The sequence below is a fragment of the Tachypleus tridentatus genome, chromosome 8 (genome assembly GCF_004210375.1).
Source record: "Tachypleus tridentatus isolate NWPU-2018 chromosome 8, ASM421037v1, whole genome shotgun sequence".
NCBI classification, from domain to species: Eukaryota; Metazoa; Arthropoda; class Merostomata; order Xiphosura; family Limulidae; genus Tachypleus; species Tachypleus tridentatus.
The window spans coordinates 113008687-113035162 of record NC_134832.1 but is presented as its reverse complement, the minus strand read 5'-3'; the positions used below and the strand labels follow the sequence as shown (position 1 = coordinate 113035162).

Sequence of the window (26476 nt, the reverse complement as noted above, 5' to 3'; positions counted from 1 at the left end):
AACTGCGACTTTTAGGATACTTAAAGCACAGAGATTAAATAGTTTAAATAATTTGCTCAATTCTTGGTATGAAAGATTCTCTCTTATCTCAGATTACAATTTTTTGTCAAAACAAAATTTACAAAAGCTCGTAGAACAAAAATTTAAAATGTTGATTCTGATCATATTATGTCTGACTGTTGGAGTTTGAAAAAGAAAAGAATGCAACATCCAATGCGTTTATGTACACTTATGGACATAGTTTCACCAGATCACTTGATGTTGTTTATTTAGCCAATGATAAAAAGACTGATGCTGATATGGAAGGATCTAAACCTTTTATGTTTGTTTTTGATGAATATTACTGCTAATCCTATACCAATACATATTTTGTTGTTAGAAGGTGTATTGCCTTTAGTTATGAATACTGCCACTGCTGAACCTGTTATGACTCAGTTAGTGAACAGTGGCTTTATAAAAGTTCCTTTCTTTTAAATTTACTTGACATCAGATCTAGATTCGGTACCAGTTTTGTTTGGAGCAAGACCACCTCTCTCAATTAAGTGTGTATAATTATTGTATGGAAACGATTTGGCTGGGGGAAAAATTTTGCCGAGCTTCAAGTAGGATGAAGTTGTTGAGGAGAATCTAGAAGTGATTCCCTCATGCTCAGTGACTCGAGCTCTGGATAAGAAATTAAGCTAAAATGAAATAATAGATACGTGTTCAGAGAACATTGTAAATTTGTGACAATTATTGGATCTCATGATTGATTGTCCATCTTACAAGTCTGACGGAAAGCAAAAAAGGACGTGAGGGATCTGGTTCACCTGGTGAATTTCCGTTTGCTAAAAGCAAACTCATTCGTGAGCACGAAAAGGATCCACAGATCTCTTCACTGTTTAAATGTGTACTCCAAAAGAATGTATTGAAAAAAGTTTCAAACGATAACTTTTGTCAAAATGGGGTGCTCATTAGAAACTGGAAACAACCAAATGTATCAACTTCAAAGAAGGAGGCTTTACTTTATCAAATTACTGTTTTAAAAGCATATCGTTCGCAAATATTGAAAGTTGCCTATGAACTACCTTTGGGAATTCATTTAGGAATCAACAAGACGCGTAACAAAATTATGAGATATTTATTTTGGCCAAAAAATTAGGAAAGATATTTCTCGGTTTTTCAAAAATTGTCACACCTGTCAATTGGTTGGAAACTCGAACCATAAAATTTCTTTTGTTTTTCTTGGAAACCTATCCCAGCACTCGAAGATTCCTTTCGTCGTGTGATTATTGACTCTGTTGGGTCCATTCCAAAAATTCCATTGGGACATCAGTATTTGTTGACAATTATGTGTGCATCCACTCTATTTTCTGAAGTTATCATCCTTTTAAGAAATAGTTCAGCAAAAAAATCTAAGGCAGTGATAAATTACTTTACTTTTGTTGACTTGCCTTATGAAATTCAATGTAATAATGGATCAAATTTTATATCGGGGTTTTTCAACAAATCGTTTACCAGCTCGTCGCTAATAATTCTTATTATTTATGACATGCACGCGTCTTACTGATTTAAAGACAGAGCAAACTGCAAAGTTGCACATCCTTTATATAATATAATTTAAATATCTGATCACTGACTGACACTCAAAAGACTATGGTAAAACATATGACTCCTCTCGACAACTTTCTTTGAGCAATTCCGGGAAAATAAAAAAAATGAGACTTTAATTTTGAAAAAAAATACTTCTTATGCACATTGAATGTCAGTTACTTAGGGACCCGATTCTGGTATAGAACTCTGGGATGTGTTAAATTTTTATTTTCACGGCGCACTGATTAAAGGTTTATGTCATCCAGAACAAATAAATCAGTGTGATGCAAAATTCGGAAATTATCATTTAACACCAAGGTGGTTTTTTATATCGTGCAAAGCTACACGAAGGCCATCTGCGATAGCAATCCCTAATTTAGCAGTGTAAGACTAGAGAGAAGGCAGCTAGTCATTACCACCCACCGTCAACTCTTTTACCAACGAATAATGGGATGCACAATCACATTATAACACCACTACGGCTCAGAGGGTGAGCATGTTTAATGTGACAAAGATGTAAACCCGCGACTCTCAGATTACAAAACGAGTACCTTAACCACCTTGGTATACCGTCCCAAAACGATAGTGAAAACAACCGTTTTGTCCCTTAAATATCAAATACATTAATTTCTTGTTTATTCCTTATGCAAGGGGGTTAAATACTTCAAAACACTTTGTAGAACTTTTTGAATCTGAAAGGTTGATCTCTGTATGTTTTCATTAAAATTTGGAGAGGCGGCGGATATGAAGACATTTCCAAAATGGGTGAAGAGAGATAGTTCACCTATGAGCGCCCGAGAGTAACTAAAACACTTGTGTTAGACAAAGAAAAATCTGCTCACCAAACAATATATTCTTTACAGAGCATTATTCTTATCAACTCAAAATTGTTTTGCATAACAGCCTTCCCAAACAAAACTGTGCCACCTCTGTAAACAGGAAGTATGAAATAAGACCTCTTAACTTACCGCTGAATCACTAATGACTCATAATTATTCACCGTGGACAATGAAAACAAAACCTTAAAATTTTTTTTATTTCCCTATAAATTGTTTTGTCGTTTGTGAATGTTTCAGTATTCAAGGTCTTGCTTGTAATTACAACACGGATATATAACAATGACCAAACAAAATATTAAATGTTTTTATTGACATTTTCGGTAAAGATAACTAGTTTACATTTTAAAAGACATATTTAGTATAAGTACAAGAATAACAGAAATCAATCAGATGGTTTCCAGCTCTCACATGTTAAAGAGAAGACCCTAAAAAATAAAATATAAATATTATTGAATATACAAGTTTAATACAAGAAAAAGTGAATAATGTGATAATCTTTTGGATTTAGTTATTTTTTTGGCAAACTGTAATTTTCATAATCTGCTTCTAGTTGTACAGCATTATGTCTGCTGATTTACAAATCTACCGAGTTTTAGTACCTGAGGTAGGCATATTGCAGAAAAAAAAACCCATTGTGAATTTTTGCACTTAGAAGTTAATTAAATCTATTAAAATATATAACAATCTATTCAAACCTTATCGTGCTATATAGGTTTATTATTATTGTTTGGATTGACGCAAAACCACATTGAGCTACTTCCAATGACCAAAGCGGTGAATCTATCCCCGGATCTTAGAGTTGTGAGTCCATAAACTTAACACTATCCTACAAGCGGGTATATGTTTGTTATTAATAGAAAGCAATTTCAAACAATTTTTCCAAAACCCTATGACCTTCGTCGCGTCATCCTGTATCACAATGTCAGGTTTGGTGCTGATTCATCAAGAAATTTGAACAAATAGACATTCACAAACATTAACGTTTATTTATATAAATATATACTCTGGTAGACATGATACAAAGTTATATAATAATTAAGTGTTGCATTTCCTTTACAAGTGCCCTGAAAATTCAAAATCAATTACAAGTTATCTCTTCTTTAATGTAGCATTAAAGTTTAAATGTGTGCAAAATCGTTTCATGATTAGCTGGAAAAATTCTACAGCTAAGTTATGTGATATCCTATGAAGCCACTTGGGTTTAACAGAAAGATGCTCTCACCAAAGTATCTTCATAAATAAATTTGTCACATCTATTTCTGAACAACATCAGAAGCAATATCTTGAAGACCTTCAATAAGAAGGTCCACGTGCCTTGATCAGGAAGCCAGACAGATGACTTGAAGTCTGTAAAAACTATAAACGGAAAAGTTTGTTTTAACACTATGTTTACTGAAATAACAACTAACTTGCAGTATTTAAAAGAAGAAAAGTTTATTTTTAATAAATGAATAGGTAACAGAACTATTCAAAGAAATAACATGACAAAATTAAATCATAAAAAAATGCACCAAGTAACTAGAAAATATTTCATCCAAATAATATAACCGAAATAGAGGGTTAAGGCCAACTAATTTTGAAAATATATTTCAGTACGTTAACCCAACATATCTCAATAACTAATTAGATATAGCGAAAACATATAAGTATTGTGAAATAGAAAGAACCTACCTAGACTGTCTCTCCCAACATTTTTCTAGTTTAAGATGTTTCTTTTTTGGCTTTACAATGTGGCGGTTCTTGACCGATAGGAGAACTAATTTCAGCATAAAATATTAAAATCAACAAAAGAAGAACATTTTTATAAAACACAGTTAAAATCTTTATTTAAGCTAATAAACGATTGCAAAAGCCACTTTATATATTTCAACATTGTTTCATCTCATCTTCGCGAGTGTGAAAAACAAACAGTTAGTGTGTGTTATTAAGGCCATTTCCGTAGAGCTACCTCTGTATATGACGGAATGAAGAAGATGATATATATCATGTATGTTTCTGGATAAAGTTGAAGAAAAGAAAGAAGCTTATTATTATATATGGTTGTTACTGTTATTAACAATAACAAAAACATTTCTTGTTTTATCTGCTAATATTTAGTGAAACCTGTTTTGGCGTCTCGAAGAGAAATTATTCATAAAATGCACTTATGTTCAGATAGGCTTAGAGTAGTTAAAGACTCATATCAGTGTACATTCCGGAAAGCATTATATATAAAATAGAATCACAAGCATTTATTAAGTGGGTTTTTTGTTCACCATGTTCAGATTGGTAACATTCTGTTTCGAGTTCCTTAAATCTAACAATTCTTTAAACCCACAATTGTGAACTGAAAAACATAAGGTATAACTTGTTAAAAATTTGCATATTATTATTAACACGTTTCAATTCATCTATTCAAAATCGTCTGGCCCGGCATGGCCAAGCGTGTTAAGGCGTGCGACTTGTAATCTGAGGGTCGCGTGTTCGCATCCCAGTCGCGCCAAACATGCTCGCCCTTTCAGCCGTGGGGGCGTTATAATGTGACGGTGAATCCTACTATTCGTTGGTAAAAGTGTAACCCAAGAGTTGGCGGTGAGTAGTGATGACTAGCTGCCTTCCCTCTAGTCTTACACTGCTAAATTAGGGACGGCTAGCACAGATAGCTAGATTTGTAGATCGAGTAGATTTGTGCGAAATTCAAAAGCAAAATCGTCTTCTCTTTATACAATCGTAAAATTTTATTATTTTAAAATGCGAATAGGTTACGAAGAAATAACAATAAAAGATACAATATTCGTGATAAAGTACAATGCTAGACCCCAATCGTTTAATCCATTATAGAGTTGGAATCAAAGTTTTGTAATAAATAACATTTCACATGTGTCTCTGGAGTGCCTTACTCAGACTATACTTTGTTCAATACGAGAACAACGCATCAACAAGGATAGACATCATAATAGGCAAACATCTATCAATAATACTATTTTTTAAGCATTATGAAAGCGTAATGTTTTGGTGAAAAATAATGAAAGTACAAAGAAGAGATACCGTAGCCCAATATTTGTGATACCAGTCGTAACTCACAAACATATGAGAGTTTTTCTGCCTGCCGCTTGAATTTTCCTTTTCTTTATCAATTTAATGCACGATGTTTTAGCTGATTGTTTATCTGGGGCTTCATTATTCAAATTAAAAGTATTTTTAATTCTTAACAGCAATTTGTTGTCTGCACTATCAATGTCTTCAAGCATTTTCAAGAGAATACAACATTATAGTTATTGTGTTTCTATTATTGACAAGTACGTTCGTTTCTCATTTTAAACCACTTACTTAAAAACATTATATAAATGAATATGCGCTTTAAGAGAATAATAAGTCTCCCTATTCGGCAAAACAAAAATTACCCTAAAGTGGTCGGTAAGTATTGTTAACCAGTTGCTTTGACGCTAGTCTATCAGCTGAAAAATAAGGGTGATTAGCACAAATATCGTTTGCTTAGCTTTGTACGAATATCTAAGAACAAAGATAAAAGTATGAGACTTACCCAAAGAGAATATAGCCTGTAAATATTTCAAACTTACCAAACATGTAAGTTATTTTTATGTATTACCCCTGGCAATATCAAGCAACTAGAAACAAGTTGAAAGAAAGTTCTCGTAGCCATAAAGTCAGTTTTGACGAGCTTTGTTTGTTCGTTTTGTAACATCGCGCAAATCTACACGAGGAAGATTTGCCCTAGTCGTCCCTAATTTAACAGTGTAAGACTAAACGGAAAGCAGCTAGTCATTATCACCAATCGCCAAATCTTGGGCTACTATTCTACCGGCGAATAATTGGATTGACAATCACCTTATAATACCTCTACGGCTAAAATGGCGAGCATGTTTGGTGTGATAGGGATTCGAACCTTAACCCTCAGGTTACGAGTCAAGCGCCTTATCCACCTGGCCATGCTGGGTCGTTGACAAGCTTGACACGTACATATTTCAATATTATACTTTCAACTGAACAGCTTGTTTGTATGAAAGTTTATTTTTTAGCTTTATGAATAAGGAAGTGAATATATCAATATTGTTTTCGTTATTTGGCAATTTCAAACAGAAGAAAACTTTGCGTGTCAAATTACCTAAACAATTAAGTTAGAACCGTCAAAACTTCAAACAGACCTACCCGTAATCTAAAACTGTTGAATAAGTTAAGAGCAAACATTCAGTAGCTTCTTCTGAATTTGCAGCTAATTTTAAAGTGAGAGTGGAATTAAATGGTAAAGTTAAAACACCCATGCAACTAAAACTGTGTGACATGTTTAGCGATATATAACAGCACAAATATACAATAATTACACGTTTACAAGAAATGAAGGAAAATGAAAATGCGTGAAATTTCTTAAAAACGTATCTTGACATTTAGGGCAAATAAGAGATTAAATTGTTTCAATATTTTATGCCCCCTGCTAGTACAACGGTATGTCTTCGGATTTACAACGCTAAAATCAGGGGTTTGATTCCCCTCGCTGGGCTGAGCAGATAGCTCTTTGTGGCTTTACTATAAGAAAAACACAAACACAGTATTTTGCAAACCGATTGTCATAACTCATAACGTCGAGATCTTTTATGAGCAAAAAGAACAAAGTGAGAATTGCGACATGCTAAATGTTTTAAAGACTTTAACTACTTTAAGCATATACACGCTTGTGCAACTTAATTAAAACAAATGGTCATTTTACAATATTTTCAGCATGGCGGCCGGTGTAGGCTCGCTGGACCCGCTGATTTCCTTTAATAGTCATTTTTTCAGACAGACGGCGTCATTAGATGTGTTTTGCAGTACGTTAGATCTATATTGGGGATATATGACGAAATTTTGAGGAATATTACGTCATTTGAAATTGCGTTAGAGGGGCAAGGAGACCAGTCAAAAAACCACTTCTTACCAACTCAATGAAGAAAAACCGGTATCAATGGGGTCTGAAATACAAGAACTGGACGCAAGAACAATGGAGGAAGGTGTTATTCAGTGACGAGAATCATTTCTTCGTACAGGATCAAAGAAGTCTGCATGTTCGCAGATCTCCAGTGAAGAAACTTCGAGAATCTCACATCAATCAGTTCGTAAAACATCCATTGAAGAAGATGTCTTGGGCTTTTTAAGCTACTATGGCGTCGGAGGCTTACATATCGTAGAAGGTATGATGCGAGGTTCACCGTACATTGAAGTTTTGCAGAGGAGTCGTTCCAGAAATTAAAAAAGAGATTTCCAAATGGATATGGCATTTTTCAGCAAGATCTGGCTCAGTGCCACACATCGAAACTTGTGAAAAATTTTATGACAAAACGCGAATATAGATGCTGGACTGGCCTGAAAACTCTCCGGACTTAAATCCTACTGAAAATATTTTGGCGATTTGTAAAGAAAGACATCCGGGAAAAGACTGTACTACGAAAGATAAGCTAATTGAGGCCATAATTTGAGGTTTGGTACCACGATCTAAAAATTACTAAAGATTGCAGTCAACTCGTGTTCTCGATGTCAAAGCGGATTAATGATATTCTGAAAAATAAAGACGATCATATCATGTATTAATTTGTGAGTAATTTTTGGATTCTCAGAAATAAAACGCAAAAAATCATAATTTTCCGTCTTGTTTCAATTAATGTATTTGTACTCAATAATAGCACAAAATAATGTAATTTTACTTTAACTCCGGCATCGAACGGCATTAAATTAAAACCAGAAATAAATATATTTTCTAACCGTAGGCATAGTAAGAAAATATAGAAAATATGAAGAACAGAAAAGAAAAAACGCAGTTAGTGTTTTTATGCTACCGTTAAAATGAACCCAGCTTTGTCCAAGAATGTAAAACTTAATAAATATTTACTGAAAATGACTTGAAATAGTTTAAACTTAATAGTATAAAATGTTTGACCAATGTCAACTTGGAACCAATTCTTTTTTTTATAATCTTTACCTAGCGTTTCTGTTATGATTTAATGTCGAATATCAGTTGCGTTCACATTAAAACAAAATTAACATTCGGTTTCAAGCAAATGAATTTTCCCTGACAAAAAAAGATACAAACCTCTTTTACACTATTTCTTTAATTTATATCTAGCTCACGAGTTCTAATCAATAGTTATTTAAGATCAAATACATAATTTCTAACCGTTAACACAGTTTTCAATCATTTTAATATTGCCTACCTGTTGAGAATAAAACAGAGAGTTACAGTTATCAACATCTCTTAATTTGTAAAGTAACGTTTTATAGCTGTTATGGTTACTTTATTAACATTACGTGTTAGATTATGCTCGTGAACTTCTACTAATTTGGACTGGAAGATCCTCTACAGTGCATTTGATGATAAATAGAAGTTTTAAAAAACATTGTACATCATATTTCAAATATATTTAAAAACATTGAGTATTTTCAAAATCTTCTGTCATAAGGTTATATTGATCGTACTCTGGATTTTAGGAACTTAAAGATACAAAAATGTTTGTATCCAAATGTTTAATTTTTTCTTTACTGGAGACGGAGGTTTTAAAGTAATTCCTCTTTATGGCACGATAGTGTGTGTGTTTGTGTATGTGTGAGGGTAATTAAATCTTTTTGAGTATACCAAATACCGAAGTCTAAAGGTAGATAAATGTTTCACGTTCGTCTCACTTGTATAAGTCAATATTAAAATACTCAACTTTTTGATACCTCAGTCATAACGCTTAAAGATTATTAAACAAATTAATATGTCACAGGTCAGAGTTATGAATTATTAAACCTCAAGTCTGTATATCAGTTGTTACGAACTTGAAAAATATTTACCTATATTTAGCATACTACTAAAGCGATGTATTTTAGTATATACAAGTGTGTGTGTATCGATTTACAGAAATTTACCTCCGACAAGTCACTTTCAGTTTTCATATTTGTCGTCCCATTATTATTATGATATTCACATACCATAGTTTCATCCGACTAAACCGTTGACAAAAATTATTCTGAAACATTTCTTACGTGTTCTTATGTACTCAGTTTTTTTAAATAACGTTTATTTATTGTTTCTGTTATTATTTAGTTTAAGGTAAAATAATTGAATTCACATTAAAATAAAATTAACATCTAGTCTCAAGCAAGGGATAACTCTCTGTTCAGCGAAAAATACACCCTTTTTGCTTTCCTTACAACTACTGTAACAACAGTTAACGGGTTTGCACGATACAAGCAGTGGTTATAGATCTCGTGTATACTTTTAATTATTGGTAAGCATATAATGTTTTACATTGCTAATGATTTTGAATTATCACAAAATATTATGTTTTTGTGGTCAATTGTCGTAAACTACTAGTGTTTACGTTTCAACAAACCTAAAACTGGTTTTTCTCTTCACTGAATTAATCTTCTTAAAACTGATATACTTATAGTAAAAAGATAATGTGAACAGTAACTTTACAGAGAAATTTGACAAATAAGAAGGTAATAAGACCCTATCTAGTAAAAGTGGTGTTTCATAATAAAAGATTACACATATGTTTATGTGTAAATATTTAGAAGAAAAGGTATAGTAAGTATTACTGGGGAAAACCCGTCTTCTTAAAAAGTATTTCTTTATATTACCTACGTAACTCTTTGTTTCCTTGAACCTGTCTCATGACAATATATCATATAGACATATCTGCGTTTTTGTTATAACATTCGAATACACAATGATATTTTTATCTAACAACAAAAACATACATTTATACTAAATTATGTATAGTTCCTGGAAGCACTGAATGCAAACAACGCACTTCATTATTTTACTAAACATGTTCTACTACTTTTCGGTACATAACATCAATACTGGGTAGAATTGTTTGTATACAGGGGTTTCCCACTTGCTTTAGAATAAGTAATTCTATCTTCATTGGACTATCTCTAAACGGGATATTAAGAATTATTGAAACTCTTATAAATGTTAGCATTTTTCTTCGATGTCCTTCTTTCGTATTATAATTTCTCTCATAATCCAGATTTCCTATCTTAAGAGATTCACGTGTAATATTAAAACATCAACTTTACGTACTTACAATCATTATAAGTTTGTTTACATTTTGAATATTGTTTGAACATATTTTGGGTGCTAAGTTTCTTACCAGACTTATATCATAGTACCAATTAAAACGCATTCTTACCAATAGCATAGGATACTTAATACAAGAACATAAACATACTAATACCAAATGATTGTGAGGTAATTAAAACAAACAAACAGTTTAATTTGTAAACACAATATTTATCAAACAAAAACAAATATATTTATACAACTTACTATTGGCGTTTGCAACGTCTAGCTGAATATATCTTACACTTTCAAGCTTAATGAAATGAATGAAACTCCTGCTTGGATTTAAAAGACAGTTTTCAGAAAAAAAATATTACATTCTTGATCACACTTTATGTAAACCAAAGTATCACAAATAATAAATATTTAAAAATCAGTTGGAACATATGAAATCTCATGTCAGGCTGAGTATAATAAAAATATTGGTGCGATTTTAAATATTTAGATCGTTAATTAAGTTAGATTGCAAATGGCTATCTATATAAGACCTTTAACTATTTGGAATATGTTAAATTATTATGCATATAAAGAAGTACTTTTATCCAGCGCAATAAGAAATTTGGGATGTTTACTTCCCATCCGTAGGTTTGTTCCGTTGGTAAGTCATACTTACCTTTCAAGCAATACTCATTTCAGATTTATTTACGTCACACTGAAATCTTTGTGCTTTTAAAATAAGATGAATATTAGAATCGGTTATTTTGATGGATGTAAGAGTTTGAAACATGATCCGATATAACTGATTTTCTCACAAAAACAGAAGACAAAATATGTGAATGAATGAATAAGTAAATCAAGCACGTTCATCGTTTTTACAAGTATCATAAATACCCGCATATACATAATGTGTACTTTTTTTCCAAAACTTTTTCGGTTCAAATGTGAAATGCACAATATGCGAGGGAATGGTATTGTTACAGTGTATGTATGATGAAATTTTCAGTCAGAAAACGGCATCAACATATCTTATAGAATTTCGTAATCATTGTTTCTCGCTTTCGGATAATCGGAACAAAACAAATAGTACCAAAACAAAGTTGTAAACAAAAGTCTCAACACCTGCTATTTATGTTCCAGCCATCGTCATATCTAGTCATTTATGTGTAACAGATTCATTTTGTCATCCGTTAGAAATGATTGTTAAAATGCTGGTATTTCTTACAATGATTAGTAAAAATATATTTTATTGAATTTTTCTTTCTATTTTTGGGAATTTTCTGCGTTAATACTATACTATAGTATAATACATTTACAGTAATTTTCAATCGCTCTATGTTGTGTATATATATAAGACATTATTTAAAAACTATTATATAGAAATTATAAGTGGTCTTAAATTCAGCATTCGTTTGTTCATTAAGTAACACGTGACAGATCAGTACAACAATACACCATTCGCTACACAAGTACCAAATATCTGTTAGTATTGCTCTACGCGCTAAACACGGGCATTTCGAGTCCAAAAATTATAGTGCACCTTATACCCGGGTTCTGATGGTGATTGTAAACGGCCAGATCTTATCGTGTAACAAAAAATAACTTTTAAGTGAAGAGAGTGAGGGAAGCTGAGGTTAGTGTACGTACATTAAAGAACCTTTCGGCGTGTTTTTTGCACAACTTATTATCCAAATATGATTTTATTAGTAATCCAACATACTTTACGTGGACGATCACTCCCACTTTTTCCCTATGTGTGTGTGTCTCTTTTAGGGTTAGTTATCGTTTTGGTATAATGTAAAACTTCTCCAAACAAATATAGATTATCAGAGAAACGATAAAGTTAAAACAAAGCAGAGTAAATATTTTAAAAAAGCCAACATCATAGGAGTTAACAACAAGTTCATCCCTTAACAATTACTTACAGTAAATGAAATGGGGAAAATCCAGCAAACAAGCAACCCTTCTTAGTACTTATGTTATGTAAAAAGTAGCAGAACTTGTTGAATAAAATATGCAAAAAGTTGTTTGCATTCTAAACTTTCAAGAACTGCTTTTAGCATAGTATAATAATTTATGTTTGGTATTAAATAAACATCATTTGGTCACGTTCATGAAACTGCAAAGTGATAGATATATATATATATGCATATGATTAATCAAATCTAATACGCCCCACAGTGGCACAGCGATACGTCTGCGGACTAACACTGGTAGAAACCGGGTTTCGAAATCCGTGGTGAGCAGAGAACAGATAGCCCATTGTGTAGCTTTGTGATTAACTCCAAGTAAACAAATAAGTCAAATACATTAGTAGTATATATTTGTGTGTGTTTTCATTTCGCAAAGCCACATCGGCCTATCTGAAGATTCCACCGAGAGGAATCCAACCCCTAATTTTAGCACTGTACTAGCGGGGGATATTATGTATGTAAAAGTTTTTTATTTATTTTTTGTGCAAAGCTACATGCTAGCCATCCCGAATTTAGCACTGAAGGATAAGAGGGAAATGTAACTAATCATCACTACTCACCGCCAACCCTAAGGCTACTGTTTTACTAATGAGCAGTGAAATTGGAAGGCTGTACGGGCGAACATGTTTTAGTGAGACGGGATACTAAGATTGCGAATCGAACGCCCTAATTCGCTACTCACAACAATTCAATCTGAGCATACTTTCAATTGTTATTTTTTAATTCGTTAACAACTAATTAACAAACTGGATTTAGATCAACCAGTTTACGGGTTTCATTGTACTGAAACAACTCAAGAGCTTTAAACATTCATTATACTTATCAAATGATAAAAAATAAAATCCCTATACTTTAGTTTTGAGTTTGACTTTCCAAAAGAGCTGGGGCCCAGCATGGTCAAGCGTGTTAAGGCGTGCGACTCGTAATCTGAGGGTCGCAGGTTTGCATCCCCGTCGCGCCAAACATGCTCGCCCTTTCAGCCGTGGGGGGCGTTATAATGTGACGGTCAATCCCACTATTCGTTGGTAAAAGAGTAGCCCAAAAGGTGGCGGTGGGTGGTGATGGCTAGCTGCCTTCCCTCTAGTCTTACATTACTAAATTAGAGACGGCTAGCACAGATAGTTCTTGAGTAGCTTAGTGCGAAATTCAAAAAACAAACAAACAAACAAAAAGAGCTCAATCTCTGGATTCCATAACATTATAAAACGAAACATGTGTCCGAAACGTTCCTAATAGATAATTGGATACAATCTTTAGTAACTTCGATAGATAACTAAGCATCAGATTTCAGTATTGATATTATTTATCCTGTCTGCTTACAAAACTATATAATTCTTGATGACGAGAAACCCACAATTAAACAAACTTTTACTGAAAATGACAAAAAAAGGACACAATTCAGAAAACCTTTATTATCACCTACGAAAGATCGACCACCACAACTATACGGCACCCCTAAACACCACAATCCCGATTGTACACTATGACCCATAATGTCGACCTATGAATCATTTAACTACGACCATGGTAAATATATAGCGTGAGTATTTTCTAAATATCTAACATCAGCCGGCTCCTTTTCCAATGATTCTTTTAACTTTAAATATATTCTTAATCAACTAAATCATAAAGCCTTAATGGCCAGTTTTAATGTAATTTCCCTCTTCACAGAAGTCTTAACAACTGAAGCTTACAAGATAGCTTTAGAACTTTATATCCAAGACCCCAACGCATTGATACACATCCCCAGTAACCAATTAGTAACCCTTATAGAATTCACTACCACTTAAACTAACTTTATGTTCAATAACCAAAACCACTTCCAAACAAATGGCCTAAGTATGGGGAATCCCGTGTCACCAGTTCTAGCCAATATTTTTATGACAGATATTCAATCTCAAGCGATCAATTCAGCCGTACACTCACTACTACACTGGTACACATATGTTGATGATACAATTGCAGGTCCAAAACTAAAGTCCATATTATGTAGAAACTACACTGACAAACACAACACCAACATAATTTATAAAATACAATGCAACAACTGTCACGACTTCTATATTGGAGAAATAATCAGAAAAATGGAAACTAGATTCAAAAAACAAAAAACAAACACTTTTACACGTTCCTGAATACTAAAAAATCAAATAAGCACAATATAACCATAGAAAACATCCATATATTAAGTAGAGAAACAAATATGAACAAACGCAAAATCAAAGAAGCCCTGTTTATACAGCAACTAAAACCAATATAAAGGAACACTTTTACATATCAGTTAATAACCCAACTTCTAACTGCAACGCCCTTTACATTCACCTACCCTTTTATACTGTCGCCACTAAGATACGTGTCCGGCAACGGTCAGTTGTAAACTCTCTGTGGAAGGTCAAATCGTTATTCACTGCTTATCAATAAAAATGTTAATACACATATCAGCCATTTTGAGATACAAATCTAAATAATATCTTGAATAATTTTATTCTTTATCCTTGAATGAGCATGGTCTTTAAATTCTATAACATTATAAAAAAGAAACGTGTGTTCAAAACGTTTAAACAAACTATTGGATACAGTCTTTAGTAGCTGGTACAGTTAACTAAGCATCAAATTTCGGTATTGATATTATTTATCCTAAACTCGAACAAATACAAATAATATCTAGAATAATCAAATTTCTTATCTTTGAATGAAATTTTCAGTGAGATATTTATCTTACTTGATGTTAACTCTCGTACTTCACGTTTCAAAATTATCTGAAACCACATTGTTTCCATACTTAAAACTGGAGATCGGGGTAAATGTGTTAAATTTCATCAGTTGTAGTGTTTGCTTTATATGCACTTATTAGTCTTTGCAGTTGAACACAAAAGTACATACTCGGCTATTGTCTATTTCGAAATTTGAATTTGGAAGTTAATTGAATGTCGATATCTGTTAAATTTATAATATTTGCCGACTAGGTCGATAGACAGTTTTCTTTCTTAAAAGAAATATATTTTAATATACAAACAATAATATAGTTTATAATAACACTTATTACAAATAATGATTTATTCACAAAAGGTTTACTAACATACAACCGATATTGAGTCTGATATCCAATCTGGAAATGAATCTTTCATCATCGGATCATGGAGAGAGAATTACTTCTATGTTAATACACAGGTACACTTCTTTTGATGGCTAAGTAGCTGGTTGCTTCACTCAGAATACACATGTTTTCCCCCGATGACAGTACCTAATGTTATTGTAGAAATACTAACTTCCGAAAATAAACATCGTGTAATGTTTCAAATTTTTACACATTCCTACTCAAATACTCGTAGTTTTGCATTTAATAAGAGTTTATCACAGTTGTAGCTTCCAAGATTTATAGTACGCTGACTGTAGCAAACCAACGACACTAAACAGTCTCTCCATGTGTTGCGCTTTTAAAACTTTAAAGCGAAGTTCTAGAAAATTCAGCTGGCAAGTACTAGTATTTTACAAACATACATTTTAATTTTGGATAGCTTATCAAGGATTCACGATGATTGAATTAATTCTGAGTTGATACAGGTACAACTCATTTAAGAGGAGCTAGCTAGCTTTTCACTGATCACACGAAAGTTTTACACTGCTGAAGTAACATTACGTCTTTGTAAAAATACTGACGTCCGATATTAATCTGCTGAAGTTAAATGGTTTATAATGTTCGGAATTTATAAACGTTCCTAAACACTAATATTATGTTCCCGATTAATGAGCGTTATTCAGAGTTATAGATTTCGAGGTTCATAGTATACCAACTGTAGCAAACAACAGTAGATACTGTTTTCTGGCGCCTCGCATTGGTTACAGTGACTAGTTACTAGGCGGGAATTTTGCTATATACTTTCAACAGTACAAATAACATACATTTTTCAAAATAAATTTAACTTTCATAAATGTCGATATTAAAATAAATATACAATAGCCATTCGGTCACACCTCAGATATTATATATACATATACATTGTGAACAAAATATTAAATATAATACATTATCAAAAAATTATGCAACATCAATAATCATGAACCATATACATCACAATCAATACAAATAACCTTATGATCATAAAATTGTTCCCCACTGATACAGCAGTGAGTTTACGGATTTACAACGCTAAACTCAGGGGTTCGATTCCATTCGGTAGACGCAGGAGGTAGCTCAATGTGGCTTTGCTACAACTAACACACAGACTCTTTTATGTTAACTTTACCAGCTATGATGCTATGTGTTGGATAGTTCAATAACGTAATTCGTAATTTAATGGATTTGATTGGTTTCAATTTGTATTATTATTATTAGCGTTAAATACGGTTAATCTATTTTCGAAATGTTTTTATGTATAGAAAAGTAGTCTAAGGCTTGCTTACATTTTTATTAAAGTGTTGATTACTAATTATCGACTCTGGCGTGCCTAGTGGTTATCATGTCTGATTGTGGTCAGAAGATCCACACGTTTTACACTTTCAGCTGTATGGGTGTTATAGCTATATCATTTAATACAGCTATTCAATTAGGAATAGTCTCATAAGCAGAGGTATTTCTGAAGGTTTGATCTTCATATAGTCGACAGATTTAGATTTTGAATGAGTATGTTTGAAGTTTCGATGTCTTTAACTTAACTGTTTAGACAGTGCGACACGTAAAGTTCTCTGCTGCTTTAAAATACCAAATACGAGAACTAATAAAGATAAATTCACTTATTTTTTTCAAAGAGTTTATGATTTTCTTACAACATTTATTGGCAACAAATATTTATATTGAATGCGAGTCAAGATGTTTCAACATTTCCTTTGTTGTTGTTACATCGGGATTTTTTTCCAACATCTTTAACGGTTTCAACACTGATTGTGCTGTATGTAAAGTAAAAGTGAAATTACCGTTTTATTCACACCAACTGATAAAGAAAAGAGACGTGAATATATGTTCAAATAATAAAGCCTTTTCTTCCAATTGTAAAACTGTTATTGGATCATTGACACAACGAAAATGATAAAAAGATAGATTCCAATCGGTCTACTGATTAACACCTAACAATATAGTGATTTCTCAGCAGAATTTTACATTTCTTTTAGGAAATGTTGATTTACAAATACGCACAACATAATATTTTTTAGTTCATGTATTTCCCTGGTGAATGTTCGCCTCACTTGTATCATCACTTTACATATAAACAAAGCGAATGAATATGTTTTTCTGAATAACTGAGAACTCAGGTAGTTTGTTTTATGTTACGTTAAAATCTATATGATCTATTTATTTCATGACGACCTCGATATTTAAACCTTACCTTAAACTAAAATCATCATTCTTTAACAAAGCACAATGTGTGACAATTTAGAAATGTCCCATAACATATCTTGAACATTCATGTTGTATAATATATGTATGTATATTATAGGCAAATTAAAGGTCTTAGTTACGATTTAGTGTTTGAAATGTTCACTGAGGAGTGTTAAACACTTTCAAATTGTAGGTGAAGGTGTCATTAGTTTCCGTGAAATTTGGTGAAATAAAGGACTATTTCTATCCTTTCTAATTCGAGTATCTAACATGCTTTTCAGAGTTAGAAGCACTTAATCATACAATGATGATTATTTAATTTAGTTTTTTTTTAAGCTGAATATTTTGTAAGAAGTTTTATATCGTTTTAAGTGAAACACAACAACTTCGTCATATACAATAAATAGAACAATCTATTCATACTAACATATATATGTATAATATATAGAATATTTAGGCTGAACAATGTGTTAGATATAAAAAACAGAGAAAAGTGTTATCATCCTGTTAAATTTCACACATTTCCTAGTGATTATTATAAAACTTTTCATTTTCAGTTATTTTTATTTTAACAATCAGTTGCTATTCCGAAATGTAAAATGCTCTTCCTTGTCCAATAGGTTTTCGTCATAGATGTCCTGAAATTTGAAAACCAGTTTCTCAGTCTCCTTGTTTTATTCAGTCAGGTCAATGTGAAGAGTACAATTACCAACTTTTTCCATTTCTAGTTGACTAGTTGTTGTGAAATACCCTGAGGATTTTTCATAGAACTAACACAGTAGATTCTGGACAAGCCAACAAATGTTACTAGAAATATTAGTGCTACAGCCGTGAACTAATTCTTAGTTTCCAAAGACATTGTCCGTTAAACTTACAAAATACATTCTTATTTTGTAAGCCCATTTGGAACAGCGATATATCTGCGTAATTACAAAGCTAAAATTCGTGTTTCGATACACGTAGCGGACAGAGTATTAACATTCCTTTGCGTAATTTTGTACTTTCGTATTTTGCCAGAAATGTGATAGTAACAAGAGGTGAATTATCACTGCCGTTCGACTTAAGAGTATGGATCACTAAACAGTTTTAAAATTTTATATAAACATCTCCTGAAAAGTTTATTTTCTGTTTGATACTCACGTTAGCTAATGATAAGTTAATAGCAAGATAAACTACATCTTGGTATCAAAAATATGTTGGAATGTGATATTTCTAACTCGCAGCATAACAACACATAAAACGTCTCTGTGTTGTTGTTGTCTTTTTCAATTACAAACTTTTAGCTCATAGTTTCCTCATCTCTCGATCAATTTCAGATCTATTTGCAGTTTTGTTTGCAGGAAGTCAAGCACTTTCTATTAACTTATTTGATCACGGTCAAGAGCTGAGAAATTAACTTACTCTAATTCTGACTAAAATAATCTCAAATCTCGCGGCTATTATAAAATCCCTCTTGCTTCTTTTAAATATTGATTTTAATTTTTTTGTTGTAAAAGTTTTATCTTTTGTTAGTGATTTCTTTTGATCATCTCGATACATTTGCCAACATTGTATTTCATTACAGATGTTAAAATTCCGTATTATATAGTGATAACTATTTCATTTCTTTTTCATTATCTTAAAAACATCAAATTAATAATTTCCGAATGATTTGAAGATATCTGATAAAAGTAATATTTTTTTGAGATCAGATATTAGGGTAATTTGGGCTTTCCGTTTTTTTTAAATTTGCCCACTCACTTACACATAGCTATCATTTAATAGATTCGAAAGATCTAATAAGAAGCTTTCTTATTTTTTGCTTGCTGTTTACCACACATTAATTTACTGTTTGATAGAGAATGAACTGAAGGAATCAAAGACAGAAGAAAACTTCAAATATGTTAGAGTGAAAAAAACATAACAATCAAAAATAAATAGAGAATTATGACAAATTTCGGACAGAGTACGGACTTTGCTTTCTACATTGAATATATAGATGGTAAGTGTGCACTTTTTGTTTTGAAAGATTACTTTTTCTAAAAAAAAAATTATGTTGCCACAAAATTCAAAATTGTTTTCAAACCACTACTAATTTACATTAATTAACTTGGCATTATAGTAGCCATTTGTGCCTAAGTTCAGCCTTGGTTTGTTAATTATGTAACACGGTTAATTAGTTGGCAATTGTATTCACTCACACACACACTTACAATCACTGATGAATGCAACAACACACCATCCGCTAAGCAAATGCCGATCAGCTGTTAATGTTATAGTGTAATTTATTCCTATGTATTTACGGTGAATCTACACGACAAGCTCTTACCGTGTTTCTTTTAGAGAAGATAGTGAGGGAAGCTGACGTTATTATCTTGTTATCCAAAACTTATTATCCACATATGACTTTATTAGTAGTCCAACATACTTTACGTGGAAGATCTCTCCCACTGTTCCCACGTGTGTGTATCTGTTTTAGGATTGGTTATAGTTTTAGTATAATGTAAAAGTTCTCTGTGAATGATGAAATAGGGAAATCCCAGCAAACAACCACCGCTTCTTAGTATCGATGTTACGTAATGAAAAGTAGCAAGACTTGTTGAGTAAAATGTGCAAAAACGTGTTTTTCCAATCTAAACTTTTACGAATTATTCATTAAATAGTATGATAACATATGTTTGTTATTGAAAAACACTTGGTCATCCTTCATGAACCAGTTTGTAATGTGCTAAAAATACATAACCCTAATGAAGTCTATTACATTAGTAATATGTATGTATGTTATTTCTGTATCATTTCGAGAGAAAGGAATTATAAAAAGTGTAAAACGTTCAAGAGAGTAAGGGGTCAAATTGAATCCTATTTAGAAACTTCAAAATACTTTAAATAACAATTATTACATATGCTCACGCGAATTCTCACACAGATTAATCGTAAATGACAAATTCAATCATAAGAACTTACAAACATGTGTAAGTAATTTCATTTCATTCATTGTTTTAATAGCTTTCCGTTCGTGATCATAATCCAGATGAGAAATAAAATACTTAGGTTCGGCTTTTCAGAAAGCGTTTGACACAGAGCAATATGAAATGGCTTGCAACGAATCTTATCTCTAAGTGTGGAAGATACATTAACTGATTTAATATACGAGCCACTAGATGAATGATAGTAGAGGATTATTATAAATGGGGTGAAGTCGAACTGGATTAAAGATCCAAATGGTGTACCTCATGACTTAGTCTTAGGAACATTGCTCTTTTTGATTTATATTAAAGACGGAGATGAAGGAACAGTCAATAATTTCCTTAACTTTGCTGATGTTATCAATGTTTTGAGTGTTGCTGACTGTGAAGAAAACGTTGCTGAGTTCGGCAAACAAATGGCATATGGGTTTTAATTTTGATAAATGCAAGATAATGCATATGGGTTATCATGATTTGAATTATAATTTCGATTGAAATAATCTTAACACTGTCAAGCAGGAAAAATATCTTGATATAATGCTTCATATATTTCTTAAGCCATCCAAGCAGTATGCTGTTAGTAGTTTTAGGGCAAAGAGGATTTTGGGTTGCATCTATAGAAGTATTGATTACACGTCTAAAGAGGTTATAATTTATCTGAATATGTCACTAGTTAGGTCATGTTTGGAGAATTCAGTTCAGTCTTGGGCTCCTTACCTTAGGAAAGACATTGAAGAGTTCAGAGGAGGGTTACTAAAATGGTACTTAGGATGGAGGGTTTGTCATATTATGAGAGATAAAGATCTCTAAACTTTCTTTTTCAAAAAAGAAGAGCTAGAGGCGATGTGATTGAAGTGTTTAATGTTGTAAAAGCACTTGATAATGTTGATTCATCAACATTTTTCATAATTAATTTGTCGTTTCTCAATATTGTTATGTTATAATAATTTGTAGATAATTTGATTTTAAACCTGAAAGCTTACAGTTTAAATGATATGTTTTATAGCGAGATCATTTAAATAATAGTTGGAAAATTGTTCAAACAAAACACAGTTGAGAATAAAGAACTATTTATGGAAGTAATAATATTTTCTTTAGTTCTTAATAGTGTTTACTCATTAAGTTGGCACACGTTAGTATTGTGATTCATGAAATAAAATAACTTGTTTAACTGGATATGAGAATCAATTTTGCTACTTAATAGTTCCAAGTATTATGCAAGGCAATACAAATCACTGTTATTTTGTTGAATAAAAAGTCACGTCATCACTTAGTGTATATATATATATAAGATGATAATTTCGTATTCATCGATCAGACTCTAGTGCGCACCTTGATTTTCACTTCGTACAAGAAAGTAAGTAACATTTTGTAATTATTCAGCTACTCTTCGGTTGCTTGCTTTTTGAGAAATTGTTCTCATTGTTATAAAAATATATATCTACAATACTAACAACATGAAATTTGCAATGAAGTAAAATGTTTAACACTTCTCATTAACGGGTATAAACCACATTCATGTTAGGTAACAAGATAATGCCAAAACTATACACTCTTGATACATTCGGTTAAAAGTTACGTGTTATAGGTATCGAACGTTGATAAGATGGACTAAATTAGAAAAATATCTGGCACGTTCTACTAGGACATCTAATAATATGTATATATATATAATAGGATATCAATAAACCTGAAAAGAAAGCTTTAATAATAATGTTCGAAATTTTCTAATGACACATTGATATTTAACATGCTAAGAATAATGAGCTTTGAGATAATCTTTAGAATCTTGCATAAAAATGTATGTAATCATTTGTTATGATGGAACAACCCCATTAACGAAGAAAATATATTTTATCTGATCCTTTTCTCTCTTAAATTCTTGTGGTTATATGTTCTCTTGATATCAAATTACTAATTTTAATTCTCTTTAGTTTTATGCGTACCAGTATGGCATGATTTCAAATACGAAATTTATTGTGTTTTTTAGATAATTATCATGAACAAGTCAACGATCTTTCTTTTATGCCTTTTGATATGTGGAGTTGTAATTGAGACTGAAGGTCGCTGCAGGTACCACTGTGTACTCCTTTACTGTAGACGTGGTATTTGCATATACAGATGTAAATGGATTTGCTATGGTGTGGTTCCATACGACTTACAAGATAAACCTAAAGGTAATATTATCATGTAAACAAGTTAGATCTATCTATTAATATATTTTTCCCTCAAAACAATATTTTATGTATTATTGTTTATTCAGTTGTCACATATGCACACTTTTCAAAAGTACTGAATGTTTAAACGAATGAAAACTCTTAAAACGAGCAGTTAGGTTGTATCATAGATACAAAAAAGAGAATATTGTAACGTATATTTGCTATTTCTCTTCATTCAGGTCAGGAGAGCTAATTATACATTAGCTGAAAACAATACATTGATCAGAAAACACGACTTGATGTATAATTTATTATACCAGTATAACGAGCAGAAAATTTGTCGTGTACAATGTATTTAAAGTATCTTATGTACTAAAGTAACAATTTTGATTCGTTTTTTCAAGTTAAACACAAAGCAACACAATGGACTTTCTTTTCTCTGCCCACAACGGGCATCGAAAAACGTAATCTAGTGTTGTAATATCGTCTGCCAGTGGAAGTATTCTCATTCGAAAAACAATGTTTGTATTATATTTATGTCTTAGCAGCTACTCCAAACATTTACGATACTGAAATGCTGCATCTCTCAGTTCCAGAAAAATGTTACTTTACTAATTATACGCATACCGTAATTATTTTCATACCTTTTTATGTAACAGAGAAAGAAGTGGAATTCAAAGAGGGAGAAAAACCACGAGAATTTGATTTAGATGAGTAACCGACGTCTTTATGCAATGGTAAGTATATCATCAGTTATTTGATAAATTAGTGTTACGAATATGTTCAGTTTCCTTATTATGATTGCCAACATTTTTATGTTTTGGTTATTCCTATCACAAACTAACTCATACCAGCGTAAATATAATCGTGTTGTTTATTACTTTTAATCATTGTAACGGATTTACTATAATGCATTTATTTTGATATCTGTATTTGTTTTGCTTAAATATATATTTCGAAATGCATCAATTTAATGTATTGTCAAATGTGTATTGCAAAATTCACGCCTATTCTCTAAATTTGTAGAAGAATCTTAAGTGTAAGAATCAACAAAAGCACGAGAGCACTTGTTGAACCAACTGAGCTTTCGAGAATCTCGTCTTAACGTTGATAAATCGATGCGCCAACAGGCAGTTCACATTTTATTTTGCTGGTTTGCTAAAATTAGTATATTATAAACCTGGGAAGTTCTAACTGCAGTTAGAATTTATTAATCTGGTATTTAGAGATACTTGATTAGAAGTGTTTGCAGATTTTGAACATAATAAACCATTTAATATAACAAAATTAGCTTCAGATTAATACGAGGGCATTAGGTTTTTTCATTCCTGTGAGACCTGTAAAGAATAGAGCTATATAAATCATGTTTCGTATTATATATGCAAAAACGGCTCGTTTGGGTTGAGAAAATATTTTACATAGAAGAGCGAACAAGAAGGTCGAAACGTTGTTCGCTCTTCTATTTAAAATATTTTCTCAACCCAAACGAGCCGTTTTTGCATATATATTTTCTCTACAAGTGGGTTTTCTCGACATCACTGTTCATGTTACGTATTATTATTATTTATCTCGGACGAATATCCGATTTATTTTGTTACGTTCGTTACGTATTACGATTTCATATAACGGAAAATTTCAATTTAGAAGTTTATTTAGTTGTTACCAATATTGAACTATATACTGAGTCTTCTATCAGGTCTAATACTAAATATTTTAGCGACGGACAAAGTACACGACGAGCAAAGTAATCCTGAATTGATATTGTTACACCTCTCTTAAGCCAGCGCTTTCTTTTCTTAGCTGGCTTCACGCCACTTAGAAGCGGACATTTTACCAATGAAGATATTTAATGTCCCCATAGAAATATTAGCGTCCGAGGTTAATTCACTGAACTTTGTACCTTTAGTTTTCTGATTAGTAAGCGTTTATCACAATTATATCTCATAAGTCTTATAGTATACTAATTGCAGCAACAAAAAATATTCTTTTACTAGCTCTCGACGAGATTTCGTATCAATTAAGAAGGATTCTACGAACGTTCAACAATATAATATTCGAAGACACGCTAGTGTTTTCGAAAACATATATTATTAATTCTTGCTCTCGAGAATCATGTGTAAATTTTGATAGCAGGCGGGCTTCTGGAATAAATATCCAACAATATACGTCACTCGCATGAAAGAGAAACAAATGTAGATATTAATATAAATTTATGTCACTGAATCTGTTACAATCATTATTTATAATAACTGTTATTATAAATTTTATTGTTGTTTATATATTAAAATATATTTGTGTTAAAAAAGGGAATTCTGTGTATCAATATTGTTGGCAAATATCATAAATGTAATACATATCGACATTTAATCGACTCCTAAATTTAAATTAGAAATTAACTCAGTTTGATGTCAATCGTAATATGTAACATAATAATTCGGAGATTCGTCTGGGGTCAATGATAATACGTAATATCATTAACACACAGACATAAAAATAGCTTTTGCTTCTTACTGGCAGTAAATTACTTTCTTCCTTTATTTCTCGCGATTGATTTGTTCTTCGCAACATCTTTTGGTATTATTTTCTGCTGTTGAACTCGTGTATTTTATATTATGTTCTCAAACTCATAACGTATATCAGATTAAAACGTTTAAAACTGGAAATAGTATTTATTTATATAAATAAACGTTAATGTTTGTGAATGTCAATTTGTTCAAATTTCTTGATGAATCAGCATCAAACCTGTCATTGTGATACAGGATGACACGATGAAGGTCATGGGGGTGTTGGAAAAATTATTTGAAATTACTTTCTATAATAACAAACATATACCCGCTGGTAGGATAGTGTTAAGTTTATGGACTCACAACTCCACGATCCGGGATAGATTCACCGCTTTGGTCACTGGAAATAGCTCAATGTGGTTTTGCATCAATCCAACCAACAATAATAAACCGATATAGCACGATAAGGTTTGAATAGATTGTTAAGTTTATAATAGATTTAATTGACTTTTAAGTACAAAGATCCAACATGGCTTTTTTCTGCGATATGCGAACTTCAGGTACTAAAACTCGGTATCGTTGTAAATTAGCAGACATACTACTGTACAATTAGAAGTAGATTATGAAAATTACAGTTTGCCAAAAAATAACTAAAGTCAAAAGATTATCACATGATTCATTTTTTTCTTGTATAAAACTTGTATATTCAATAGATATTAATATTTTATTTTTCAGAATCTTCTCTTTAACCTGTGAGAGCTGGAAACATCTGATTTACTTCTTTTATTCTTGTACTTATATTAAATACGTCTTTTAAGATGTAAGCTGGTTATCTTTACCGAAAATGTCAATAAAAACATTTAATATTTTGTTTGGTCATTGTTATATGTCTCTGTTGCAATTATAAGCATGACGTTTAATATTGAAACATTCACAAGCGACAAAATTTATAGGAAAACAAAAAAAGTTTTGAAGGTTTCGTTTTCTTTGTCCACGGTGAATAATTATGAGTCACTAATAATTCAGCGGTAAGTAAAGAAGTCTTATTTCATACTTCCTGTTTACAGAGATGGCACAATTTTGTTTGGGAAGGCTGTTCTGCAAAACAATTTTGAGTTGATAAGAATAATGCTCTGTAAAGAATATATTG

General features: G+C 31.8%; 1 protein-coding gene and 2 long non-coding RNA genes across 3 annotated transcripts in view; 1 reads left to right on the top strand and 2 right to left on the bottom strand.

Annotated features, from left to right (window-relative positions):
• The window catches only part of LOC143223231 (zinc transporter 7-A-like), a 93469-nt gene extending 90976 nt beyond the window's left edge, over positions 1-2493 (bottom strand). Inside the window, exon 1 of the transcript XR_013012778.1 lies at positions 1178-2493. The gene's annotated coding sequence lies outside the window, so the exon portion shown is untranslated. The remainder of the gene's footprint in view (positions 1-1177) is intronic.
• A 208-nt stretch (positions 2494-2701) lies between these two features.
• LOC143223230 (uncharacterized) lies at positions 2702-20184 on the bottom strand. Its single transcript, XR_013012769.1, has 4 exons — positions 20027-20184; positions 4083-4167; positions 3634-3767; positions 2702-2836 (listed from the first exon to the last, which is right to left on the bottom strand). It is a non-coding gene; the product is annotated as an uncharacterized LOC143223230 (long non-coding RNA).
• Positions 20185-21884: 1700 nt separating this feature from the next.
• Positions 21885-26195, top strand: LOC143223229 (uncharacterized). The gene is made up of 4 exons (XR_013012768.1): positions 21885-22020; positions 22654-22840; positions 23482-23559; positions 26062-26195. It is a non-coding gene; the product is annotated as an uncharacterized LOC143223229 (long non-coding RNA).
• The last annotated feature ends 281 nt before the right edge of the window (positions 26196-26476 follow it).